This window comes from Castanea sativa, chromosome 7 (assembly GCF_040712315.1).
Source record: "Castanea sativa cultivar Marrone di Chiusa Pesio chromosome 7, ASM4071231v1".
Taxonomy (NCBI): Eukaryota; Viridiplantae; Streptophyta; class Magnoliopsida; order Fagales; family Fagaceae; genus Castanea; species Castanea sativa.
This window is the reverse complement of record NC_134019.1, coordinates 41872147-41884110: the sequence shown is the minus strand read 5'-3', so window position 1 is coordinate 41884110 and position 11964 is coordinate 41872147.

Genomic DNA, 11964 nt, shown 5'->3' with positions numbered 1-11964 from the left:
GTGATCTCTTAAACTTAACACTCGTATCACTCTTTTTGATGGGTAGGACTAGAAAATCTTAAGAGAAAGGAATAAATAACCATCTCACCACTGTTACTCACCAATCATGAAATGACATTTGTATGCTTCGGCATAGCAAAAGTGCAATGTCAATGACATCTGTATGCTTCGGCATAGCAAAAGTGCAATGTCAAAAGCTTAACATAATTGGGTAATTCTTTTCTCTCATTTGTATACCCATGCATGGTTTGCTTAATAAAAAGAAAATATGCAAAGAAAATAAAAGTAAAAAGAACAAAAATACTTTAAATATGATTGCAAGCGTGTTTTCTAGGAGATGTGGAGTTATAGGATGTACCTCAAAGGTGATAGTCCCCATCGAACAATTATGATTGTGTGTGAGTTAAAGTGATTTTCTCATATCTCAAATCGTCATAACATAGAGACACTTGTGTAATCTTGCGATGTTTTCACACACAAAACGTAATATTCCTTGCTACTTTTGATACATGTGCAGGTACAATGTGATTTGACCTTCACAAAGTTTACATGTGTTGATGTATGCTCACCAAACTGTCTTGACTTATTTTTGAAATATAAAATCGGTTAGACTTGTTTAGTGTGTGAGTATGTATTTTGAGACCCTTGTGCTTAAAATTGTTGTTGAGAGATGATTTTGAGAGTCTAATATGTTGATTGGATCATTGGTTGAGTTGCATGCGTGATTGCATTCATGTTTGTGTTTTGCCTTTCTCAAAAAACTGCTTTGAAAAGTTGGCTCGACACCTCCTCTATACCTCCTCGACACCTGGCTGTCTATCAAGCTTCTCAGATTTTTCTTATCGCAATCTCAATAGCTTCTTGACACCTTCTGGATCGATTGAGAAACCTCATGTCCTCTCGATAGCTTCTCGACACCCGGTGGATCGATCGAGCATCTGATCTCGTGTCTTGTCTTGTTCCTCGACACCTTCTTGATAGCTGTATCTATTGACGTTGTTTTTCTCGACACCTACCTCGACAGATGTCTCGACACCTGTATCTGTCGAGATTTACTGAGGATCTATTTAAAGGTTCTGTGCGATCCGTTTCTCATTTATCTCGATCTCTCTCTCAATAGATTTGTCTTTTCACCTTCCAAACCTCTCTTTCTCAATCCAAATCTTTTTTCTCAAGGTTTCTTCAAGCTTCTTCAAGTTTTTCTTCACTTGGTAAGCTTCTTTTCCCTCATTCTCATGCATTTCATGTTTTGAAACCTAGGTTTTGGGGTGTTTGAAAAATTTTTGGTTTTCTTAAAATTGATGAGTTTTTGTTCAAAATTTTGGTATGAGTTTTGTAGATTTGATCTTTAAAAATCCATACATTGCATCACATTAGCATTCTAATTGTCTTCTCATGCATTTAGATGTGTGCAAAATGTTTGTGTGCTGGTAGGATTAGTTTGGGCTGAGCCCATGATGTTTTTCATATTGCATGTCACATGTTCATGCATTCCCCATGCACACGTTCTCTCTTTTCAATATATTTTCTATATTTGAATTGTTTTGGAACTTTTATGTGTGTTTCTTTCTCCCGCCCTTCTCTTTCTGTTTGCGTTAGTAGTGTCTATGGCACCAAAACGTAAGTCTATTCCGACCCAGAACCCTCTTCGTTCTAGGGTTTCTCCATCTTCTGATACCATTCCCCTTTCTGTTCGGTTCTGCGATGAGAAAGCCCATCAGAACTTCTCTGAGAACTTCTCTAAACGAGGTGTTCATTCGGAACGCCAAGTTGTTCTGGAGGACTTCGACAACACTGACCTTCCCGATGTCTTTCACAAATGAGAATGGGAGTCACTGTGTGACGTCCTAGTCACTTGTCCTTCCGTGTTGATCCAGGAGTTTTACTCCAACATGCATAGATTCGATTAATCAGTACCTTTCTTTCTCACTCGCATTCAAGGTACGCGCATTGTTGTCACACCGGAGTTGGTATCCGATGTGCTCCATGTTTTGGGGGCTGTGCATCTTGACTACCCCGGTTGTGAGCGTCTACAGACTGTGTCCAAAGACGAGATGATCTCTGCTTTTTATGAGCGCCCTTCTGATTGGGGTGAGCACCAGTTTACATCATGTCAACCTTTTGCTAAAGGTCCTCATTTCCTAAACATGGTAATGACTTTCATCTTGCATCCTCTCTCTCACTACAGCTCTATCACAAAGCCTCGTGCTCGTTTTCTATTGTCTCTTCTTGAGGATCTTACCATTGACTTTCCTTCACATTTCATCTTTTCTATCATAGACGTGTATAAGGATACGACTACCTGTGATAAGCTCATCTTTCCTTTTGCTATCACGAGGATTTTACGCCATTTTTCTATCCCTTTTCCTGTTTTCGACCCTTTTTATGTCATGGTTGCCATAGACGCCACTACCATAAAACGTAGTGAGGCGCAGCTTAGGTCGCGACAAACAGGTTCAACAGCTCCTTCCTATCGTTCCGCTCCATCTTAATTTGCTTGTGTCTCATCCGCTCCCTCCTCTTCTTCGAGCGATGTGTCACTAGGAGACATCATGGCACAGCTTTAGCGCATGGATGCTCGCCTAGATACACTCTCTACTGAGTTGTATCAGGTGAATGTTCATGTTAGTCGCATTGCTCGGCGACAGGCGACCATGGGTGGTTTTGCTCCCGAGGTTTCTCCTCCACCACCTCCTGTGGCTTCTGAGTCTGGGGATGATGATGGTGATGACGATGATGCTTCGGCTGATGCTGATGGAGATGCTAGCTCTACTGATGAGATGTCTACTTGATACTCTACCCTTTGTCACACGTGACAAAAATGGGGAGTAGTTTTGGGTTATGAGAGTAGTCATACTTAGGGGGAGAGCTTGTATAGGGACATTTTTGATAGGGGAGTGTTGAGTGCTGAGGGATGTAGCGAGGATTACTTGTATATTTTTTTCTTTTCTATTACTTTAGATACATTCTCTTCTTGTACCTAGGTCTTGTGACCATTATTACATACATTGTGCTTATTTTTGTTATATATGTGATGATGTATGTTTCTTTCACCTATCTCTACATGTGTTGTTTCTTTTCTCTCTTTATACACATGATTCTCTATTTGTATGCAGTCTATTATTTCTGTTTCACACTAAGATGCTTTGATGAGTTTTGTTTAAAGTATTTCAGAAGTACAGGTTGTCAAAGTTTACTTGTCATAAATTCTTTTCTTGCAAAGTTTTTCAAGAGTTTGTGTTAAGATATATTTTATTGTATTCAACAAGTAAATATAAGTTGAGTGATTTATGACTTCTCTCATATGTTCATTGGTTGGTTGTGGTTTTGTCATGGATTGCCAAATTGGGAGATTGTTAGGACATATGTGTTTCATCTGTTTAGAACATATGTCATAATTTTATGTAATTGGCTAATCTTTTGACAAAACGCACTTTACTTGTAATTGGGTAGAATTAGGATGCTTTTTATACTTCAAGAAAATGTGTTTCAAGATCAAGTGTTGAAGTCATCAAGTCTGTCCAAGAAACAAGCTGAAAAGTGCATAGTCATTAAAGCTCAACAGCTAGCATGTGTCAAAGTTTAAAGAGCTGTTCCAGCTCCATTGCTTGACAGCTTCTCGATACTTCTATTTGTCGAGGTTTAAGAAAAAACAAATTCTAAGTTCTGCTTTGATTCCAATCCGTGGATGTGTCTTTGAGCCTTCTTTTTTCCTAACCCTAGACATATAAAAGGATTGTTTTAAGGGCCGTCAATAGTATGCAAGTTGCACAAGCATTGAGAAATCCTTGTTCATGCAAATTGTGACTTGAGACAAAGTTCTTGCCCTAGTTCATCTCTCTTGTGAAGAAGTTGCTGTGTCTTTGCACTAGGGTTTTGTAACCAAGGATCTTCTTGATCTTCATCGTGTGGATGAATTGAAGAACTTTGCAACCAACAATCTTCTCTAGTTGGTGATTGAAGTCGCGTACTAGGATTCGCGCAATTGGTTAGTCACGTACTTGGGAGCTGTGCATTGAAAGGAGAAATTGTCACTACAGAACAAGTCTAATTGGGTATTGGGGTAAGGGTTCAACTGTAGGTTGGTAAGGTACTTGAGATTCCTTTACTTGTAACCGCTTGTTGTGATAATAGTGGAATTTCGAGAGTGGTGACCTTAAATTCACCCGGTGGGGGTTTTGCCATGTAAGTTTTCCCCATTCATAAACAAATCACCGTGTCATTTATTTTCCACTGTATACTTAGTTTAATTGGTGATTTGTTTGTGTTACCACGCATTTGCATGTTAACTTGATTAATTAATAACTTTGCTAATTAATCAACTTAATCCATCACAAGGGGTCAATACGTTTTGGCCTATCATGTAGGTTACTTTGATATATCAGGAGTGAGGTTTAAAGAAACAATCAAAACCTCAGTATATTGGGCAATCACTTTTAGTGTTGATGGAACATATATTCTCAAAATGGAATTCATAGTCTCCTAATGGAGATACAAAATATTCCTTTGAGATAAGTTTAATGGGTTCAGTTATTCAGAGAGTTAGGCCTAACCACTTTAGTAAGGAGTTATTAAAGTACATATTTATGAAATTGGATTTCATAAATATAAGATGAATAACTTAAAGGATTAAACTGCCTACTCAAGGAATTAGATGTAGTAATCTTCAAAGTGGCAGTCTATATTCATAACTTTGAATTACTACGAATATGTTATGAAGGGGTTGCATGTACAATAAAGTCTTGGGATATAATATATAAATAAGGCCTAGAGTGCAACTATATATATATAGTGGTATTAAATATAGTTAATGGTAACTTTGGACTTGTCAAGAGTTGACAGAAAAGTCCAAGGCCCATTGGAGCTAGTGTCTTATTGGTCCCACTCCAAGCCACACACTTAAGCCCAATTGGAAAGGTTCAAAAGGCCTGTCCAATTAGATAATCAGTTAGATACAAAGGGAGAAACATACATAATTTTTTGGGTGTGAAAAATAATAACACTATTGTGAAATGGTGTGTAAGAAGTGTTAGACACTTTGACATTCTCCTTTGAAAAACTGATTGAGAGACCACATTTCTTGGGCGTTAGTGGAATTGGAGTGAAGATTAAAAGTGTTCCCAAGTGTTTTTGATCTTCGTTTTTTTTTTTTTTAAAATTCACCGCACCAAAGTACACTCTCTTGTTCTTAAATTCTGAAACTTACATAGTACATGTTAATATTTATGAATGAAGTAGATCCTTTATTTTTCTGTTGCGTATGTTTTGTATGCAATACAAACATGTATTTATCCAACAGTTAGCTCGCCTAGTGATGATGAGATGTTTACTTGATGTATTTACCCTTTGTAGTGGGGAGTAGTTTTGATATGAGAGTAGTGGGGAGTAGTTTTGATATGAGAGTAGTCATAGTCATAATGGGAGAGTTAGTATAGTCATAGGGGGAGAATTAGTATAGTCATAGGTGATCACACTCCTCTGAGGGCGGTAATAGTGTAGTTAACAATTGTGTACGAAAACGTAAAGTTGTATACATATTTCTCCAAGCGAAAGTGATACAGTAGTAATTGACAAGTATAAATTCCAACACCTTATTGAGATATAAAATGTGTTAGACCTGAAGCGGACCCAACTCCCCCCAAAACCCAGTTACTGAAAAATGAAATTGACCGAAAATATATTCCAAGAGCTTTGTTCTAAAAGCTCTTATAGCTTCCATAGACGATAATGATGGTAAAATTACAACAGTAATCTGTATGTTCTAATACTTAGTGCAATGAGCAGCCACAAATTGGTGATGATTGATTTTGAATAGTACTTCCATAGAAGATATACGGTATTATTGGATATAGCTATGAATTTGATCGTGGAAGGTACAGTACAGATTCGGGTTTAGGTGTAGGTGCATTGTGGTAACACGATAGATTTTGAAAAAGTTGGACATGGATACGGCAGAATATATTTATTAATTAATAATTAAATACTTTTTTTTTGCTATATATTGTTAAGCATTTTTTTTCATATAATGTTAAATATGTATTAATTTAAGAGTAACAATGTATAATAAGGTGAATATATAACTATTAAATGATAATAACTAGCCCTTGAACACACGCAAGAGACTCTTCTATTTTTTTAGGTAAAGGGTTAATGATTTAAATTCATTATAATTTTGGATTACTATGTTTTTCAATCATAAGAATACGTAGGGGTGTGATGAAAAATTATTTCACCTGCAAACGTATAGCACTCATCATACCCCTAGATATTTTTGTTATTGAAAAATATAGTAATCCCAAATTATATTGAATGCAAATCATTAACCTTTACAAAAATAAAAATAAAAATAGAAGAGCCTCTTCACGCATATGCTCAGAAGCTAGTTATTTTTTTTAACAAAATATTACAACACCAAATATCACAAATAACTAAACATGAATTAATGAAATTAGTCAAAATTAATTATGCTAAAACTGTCTAATAGCCAACCACTTTATTTGAAAATTCCTATGTGTGACCATAATGAAAGTAAAATACAAATTCTTCAAACTTAATGGAAAAATATTGTGTGAAATAAAAAGAGCCTCTAAATTTTTACGCTTGTGCGATGAGGCTTTTTTTCTTTTTTTGGGTTTAGTGCTATAATTTTATATTCATTCCAATTTGAGGTTTTTGCATTTATCTAGTAGCATTACATATTTGCAAACTATTGATAAAACCATGAATGTCATGAGACTAGCTCTAAAAAATGAACACAAAATTTGTTAATTGATTAATTTTTGAAGCATTAATATAATTATAATTATAATTTGTAAAACATAAGTCAAACTGAATGGTTCTACATTATGGGTGTGCTTGATCTTCTATTTTTACTAGATAAATTTTCTAGTTACTGTTTAGTCACATTCGAAACTTATGTTTTTTTTTTTTTTTTCAATGTCATGACCATAATATATAATGATCTCTTAAAGTAAACAATATTTGGATAATAAAAATGTATTTTAAAAATTCCATCCATGAACCATATATATATATATATATATATATATATATATATATATATATATATATAGGATTTTACTAACGTGTGCCATAAGGGCACACAATAGTATACCATTTTTGGAAGAAGTTTTATCAAGAATCAAAAAAGTTTTGACAATTTTTTCAATTCCTGATAAAATTTTTCCAAAAACGGATTTGTTAATATATGCCCCAAAGGCATACATTAACCGGACCCATATATATATGAAGATTATGATTCAACGCCTTTTATTGAGCCTTCCAACTGTTTTACAACAACATTTGCAATTAACCTGTTATGTTAAGAGGCTTATTTTTGTTAATTATTTATTTATTTTGTGATTATAAATTTTTGAAGTTTATATGCAATAAAATAAATGAGAATAGCGGAAAATTATCTTATGAGAGGTTCTCATGAAACCTCTCTCCTACAATATGTGTGAGTTTACTTTCCTATTCTGTCCTTACATATCTCCCACAAACCCACCTAAAATGTTTTGCCTTTTGATATGTTTGTAGTCATTTTCTTTGGAATTTTTTTAAAAAAAGCTTCATAAAATTTATTTGTTACTAAAATTTTGACCTGCCTTATATTTTTCTTTTTCATGATCACCCTACAAAAATGTCTGGATAATCAAATTTAATGTTACTAAAATATGCTCAGAATTATCTATGTCACTTGTAGCTAACTTGCTCTATCAAATGACAAAAAAAAAAAAAAAAATCAAGAATTCAATGCAACATGAAAAAATGAAAAGAATTCTAAAATTCATGAAAAAAATAATCAAACAAAACAATATTTATCATTCAGTTGGTAAAATGTAAACGAAATTATTTCATAAATTTGTTTGTACCCTTTACTAAGTCCACAATGAAAAGGTAATTTCTCCATAAAACCGATAAATGGTGAGAAAAAAAGTCAGTTACTTACAATACATAATATTTAATTTCTTTAAAAAATTACATCTCTCTTAGATCAAAAGCCAGGGCAGCCAATTGTTCTCCCATCCTGATAATATCCTTATGTTCTTTGCACTTGTACATAACATCTGCAAGAAAATGGTAAGACCAATGGGTTCTACACAAAGCACAAAATGGTGTTATAGAGTAGGGGCCAAAGATGCAAATGTTCAATCTAAAATCTAAACCAAATAAATTGTGCAAGCAAAGGAATGATCGAGTGGCACAACCATCCATTGAGTTCCATTGATTTTCTAATAAAATCAAAGAATAAACAGGATTTTGAGGAGTTGTCTTTGATGAGTCACTATTGGAGAATGAGGAATGCTCTGCATATTGGGTTCCATGGTCTGCTAATAGCACCACACATTGTCTTGCTTGGCTTGTAATTGAGATTAAATCCATTTAAAATTTTGTTCAAAAAAATTTAAATGGATTTAATCTCAATTTTTTTTAAAATTATGAAATTAATTTATTACTAATAAATAAAAAAGCGAGCCTACTCACCTTAGATTCTATAGGACAATGCTTGCAAACCGGGGCATTAAAAAATTGGACAACAATGAATGGAACTCAAAAGTAGAAAAACTATCACCGTGCCAAGGGTACTTATTCCACAAGTATAAGTGCTTGTAGGATGTAGAGGGTAAGGGCCAAAGTGAAGCCTGTAGGAGGAAGTTTCACACACACACACACACACACACACACACACACACACACACATATATATACTTAGATTAAGTTAGAGAAGAATTTTATCTACCTCAACAAAAATTGAAAGGTAAAAAAACTGTAGATGTTGAGAGCTAAAACTCAGTTTATGAAATCAAATAGATTTATTATCTATACTACTATTTAAGGGGTTTCTCCTTATTTGGATCAGATTTTCTTTTGTTCTAAAGTACCAGTACAACCTACGTTTAAATAGAGACAGAATTTGGTAAAAATGCTTCTTTAATTCCCATTAAAACATTGTCTACAAAGAGGACCACACTCTTAATGATTTTGAAATTACTTTATTCATTTATAAAGATAAAAAATTAAATTAAAACAAACATACCTTTCCTATACTGATAAAAAAAAGGGTAAATTACGTATTTGGTCCCTATCATATACACCATATTTCAATTTAATCCCTAACTTTTTAATTGTGTCAATTTGGTCCCTAACCTTTCTTTACCGTGTCAATTTAATCCTTACAGTTATCTTTTGGATGAAAATTAATGACATGTCTAATGTCCAAAATAAAAAATTAACTTCTATTGATGTGATAATAAACTAAAATTTTATTTTGGCTATTTGTTATGTAAACAATTTTCATCTAATATATAATGACAAAGACTAAATTGACACGACATTAAAAGGTTAAGGACCAAATTGACACAATTGAAAGGTTAAGGACTAAATTGAAATATGGTGTAAAGGCTAGGACCTAAATATGTAGTTTACCCAAAAACAAAAACCTACCGTTATTGTAAAAAAAAAAAAAAAAAAACTGTACATCCACATTTGGGATCCTAATTTTTTTTGGTTCAAAAAAGCCCCTACACCCTTATATTTAAGTAGAGACAAAACTAAAGGATAATCAGGTAAAAATACAATTCCCATCAAATTTATTTTTAAATTGTTTTATTCTTTTATAAATTAAATGCTCAAAATAAAAATTATATATATAAAATGAAAACACAATTTTTTTGCCAATTTTTTTATTGACATTTGTAAATTGTAATCATCACAACATTCTTTTTATATATAAAAAAGGCCTATAAATATTTTTGGGCCGAGCGAGCCACCTATAAAAAGGCCTCTTGGCAATTAATTAGTTAGCAAAGTGCGCACCAAACCTAAATCTTCAAGAAGAAGCCTCAACCTACAGTACAAAGCTCTTAGCTTTGTTATTGTCAGTGAGAGAGAGCGGATTTGGATCCTCTCCATTTCTCTTTGAAATGGAGAGTGTCCGGTTAAGGGCTGAGATTGATTTAAAATAAATCCATGGTTTGAAATCTGCCACGTCATTTAAAAGACACTAACCTAAAATTTCAAGGAGACTTAACGGAGCCAAGGAAAACAAACGCCAGTTTCAAAGTGTTTTTTCATTTGACTATCTGGGGCTCTCTCCTCTCATCTCAGTTTCTTTCTCTCTCAACAAAGCCCAGCCATGGCTGACTTCTCCTTGCACACACATCTCCGCGACTGACAGTTCTTATGACCGGAATCACCTCGAAGATTTGGTATCAGCTTTCTAAACCCCACCCAAAAAAAAATGTTAGTTCAAATTTTGATATCTGATATATGGTTTTGTTCTTTCTTATCTTGTTTTCTTTGTCAAAGAGCATCCTTTTCTTTCATTTATAGCACTAAAGATTATACCTTTCTTTGATTGAAATTTTTTTTCCTTGCTTTAGATCTATGGTAACTGTAGTAGGTGTATGAGTCTCTCCCATCTCAGTGTCTCTCTTTTTATCCTTGGGTCTCATTTGCTTTCAGTTTTGATCAGTTTGATAACTGTGTTTTCTTGTTGAGTGTAAAGCTTGATGATTGATTTGAAGTTTTTTATAATCAACTATAAGCGTAGGTTTGCTTGGAATCAGCAACATCAAGCACCGCAAGGAAAATCAGATATCCCCATCCAAAATCTTTGTTAATCTCTATTAAGCCTTCTACAATAGTTGATTTGGGTGTAGCCGTGTAGGTTGTACTTGTGCAAGAATGTAAAGAATAAAGATTACTGTACAAAATCTAATTTTTTGCGGTTTCAGGAGAGTTTTTGTTTCTGTTTTTGATACAGATTAGTTCTGTTAGTTTAGGTGTTAGTTTGCTCTGTTTTTTCTTTTAGCAAATTTGGGGTTTATGGGTATGACCCAAATGCCTGTGGTTGAAGCTGAAAACTAAAAAAAAATCCTCCATTTCCCACATATAATTAGGTTCAGAATAGAAGAAAAAACATCTCTAATTTGAAGAAGTAGATAACACAAGAAATGAATTGAAAGAAGAACAAAGTGAGTAACCAAAAGTCAACCCCCCCCCCCCCCCCAAAAAAAAAAACTCACATTAATTGGAGCACCAGAGAGATATGAAATGCTCATATCTCCAAGAAAAATGTCCTTATCCTCAGCAGCCACAGTTCTAGCACAAGCGATTGACACCATCTCACAAATAGCTGCAAGAGACCCACAGATAGTGAATGGCTTGCATTCAAGCAGTTGTAGTATCAATATAGAAGATCTTATAGGATTTTTGTTGCCATCGTCTTCTATAGGAGATCTTATATTGATACTACAACTGCTTGAATGCAAGCCATTCACTATCTGTGGGTCTCTTGCAGCTATTTGTGAGATGGTGTCAATCGCTTGTGCTAGAACTGTGGTTGCTGAGGATAAGGACATTTTTCTTGGAGATATGAGCATTTCATATCTCTCTGGTGCTCCAATTAATGTGAGTTTTTTTTTTTGGGGGGGGGGGGGGGTTGACTTTTGGTTACTCACTTTGTTCTTCTTTCAATTCATTTCTTGTGTTATCTACTTCTTCAAATTAGAGATGTTTTTTCTTCTATTCTGAACCTAATTATATGTGGGAAATGGAGGATTTTTTTTTAGTTTTCAGCTTCAACCACAGGCATTTGGGTCATACCCATAAACCCCAAATTTGCTAAAAGAAAAAACAGAGCAAACTAACACCTAAACTAACAGAACTAATCTGTATCAAAAACAGAAACAAAAACTCTCCTGAAACCGCAAAAAATTAGATTTTGTACAGTAATCTTTATTCTTTACATTCTTGCACAAGTACAACCTACACGGCTACACCCAAATCAACTATTGTAGAAGGCTTAATAGAGATTAACAAAGATTTTGGATGGGGATATCTGATTTTCCTTGCGGTGCTTGATGTTGCTGATTCCAAGCAAACCTACGCTTATAGTTGATTATAAAAAACTTCAAATCAATCATCAAGCTTTACACTCAACAAGAAAACACAGTTATC